This window comes from Lampris incognitus, chromosome 10 (genome assembly GCF_029633865.1).
Source record: "Lampris incognitus isolate fLamInc1 chromosome 10, fLamInc1.hap2, whole genome shotgun sequence".
NCBI lineage: Eukaryota > Metazoa > Chordata > Actinopteri > Lampriformes > Lampridae > Lampris > Lampris incognitus.
The window spans coordinates 29,078,066-29,079,950 of NC_079220.1; positions in this window are offsets into that span (position 1 = coordinate 29,078,066).

Sequence of the window (1,885 nt, forward strand, 5' to 3'; positions counted from 1 at the left end):
TTTTTCCAGCGTATCCGACCTCGAGTTAATCAGGCTAGTAAGAGACGAGAGCTGGGAGAGAACAGTAGTTGTCTCCGCGTCCCCAACTTTTCTTAGCTTACCGGCAGGAGAGCAACATGGTGTGAGAGGAAGCTAAGGAAAGTCTTCTTCCACCAGGGCAAATTGTGGTGGTTGGGGTACCGCTTCGAGATAGTCATGCATGGAGTCGAGAAAAGTATTTTTACCGTCAGCAGGCTTATCAGGTGTCGAAGTTGACTTCTTGGGTTGGCTAACGTTAGCAGGCTTGCTAGCGGGGCTGATGTTAGCTGTAGACTTCCTAGGTTCGTTCTTTCTTTTCTCAAGTTTGCTCATTTTGGTTTGTTGGTGTCAGCAAAAGTTGCGGGTGAGTAGTAATTGTCCAATAGGCACAAATAAAGTCCTTGTTCACCGTATTTAGTTAAAAAAAAACAATTAGGTCTGCAGAGCTCACGAAAACGTCACCGCTCAGAGCGCGATCTTGTCCATCCTCCCCGTTGATAATGGGTCTGGCCCTTTAGCCGAGCGGTTAGTGACGTCGCCTTTTGGTGCAATACACATGAATCGAATCCCGCACCGGGCAAGAAAATAACCGGATACAGTAACTTATTCAAAATTTTGATTTTATGAATATAGAATTTGTCTAAAAATAATGAGCAAATTAATGACATTTTTCATTGCTGGAGAAATTAGGATTGTTGAATATCAATAACAAATCATGTTTTTTGAGTGAAATGTCATTATCAAAATATGTTTTAAAATCCACCTGGAAATCAGCCCAAAAATTGTCACATATACACATTGAATAAAAACATGTTCTAGAGTTTCCACAATATAATTACAAAAAGAGCATTTTTCTTCTATATTAGGAATACATTTACAAATAATGGAATTGACAGGGTAATATCTATGTATGACTTTAAACAAAAATTATTTGATTTTGTCAGTAACATCTGTAGGGGAGAGTAAATATGGTGTTCCATGTTCTACCACCAAGAGCTTGGTCTGTCCATTTATATTTAACAGGTATTATTGTTCTTGGAGTAAATGAGACTCTGATGAAGTTGTTATTGATTATTTTTTTGGTCAAAGATGGAAATTCCGTCAACAGTAATCTTATAATTGGTTAAAGTAACAGTGTCATGTATGTTACAATTGCAACGTAATACTCTTATAATGCCAGTTGACAGTGCATTAATAACAGTACTATACTCCTTTTGTGAGACAGGAACACTGTATTTCTCTATAAAATCCTCATATGAATACAGAAGCCCTTCACAGTTAAATAACTGTTTTAAAAGTAGAATGTCATTGTTAAACCAAATTTTCAAAAAATAACGATTTTTCCCCTGTACGTGACATTGACATTGTTCTATTAAAAAAATTTGTGAGGAGAATAGTTCTGTTTATATAGAAGGGACCAACACAGAAGAGCTTGCTTGTGAAAGTTGGAGAGTTTGATAGGAAGTTTACCAACAGCATATGGGCACATTAATAAAAAAAAAAAGACTACCTATCTTTTCAAACAGAAAGTTTGGGATGACATTCCACATGCTATCAGGGGCTTTTAGAAATATTTTGATCCAGTTAATTTTGATAATATGGTTAAATGATGAAAAACCCAACACATTAAGACCACCCTCTGTTAGAGACATAGACATAACCTCCCTTTTAACCCTGTGTGGCTTATTTTTCCAAAGTTAAAAAGAAGCCTGTCTAAACAAAAGGTTTTACGTTTTGTGACCTCAAGGGAGGAAAAGACATAAGAGGCTCTTGAAAAGTCTTCTGCCTTGCTTAATAGTACTTTACCATAGAGAAACAAATTACTGTATCTTTTACTGGGATACATCATATCTCTGAGTTTGCAATG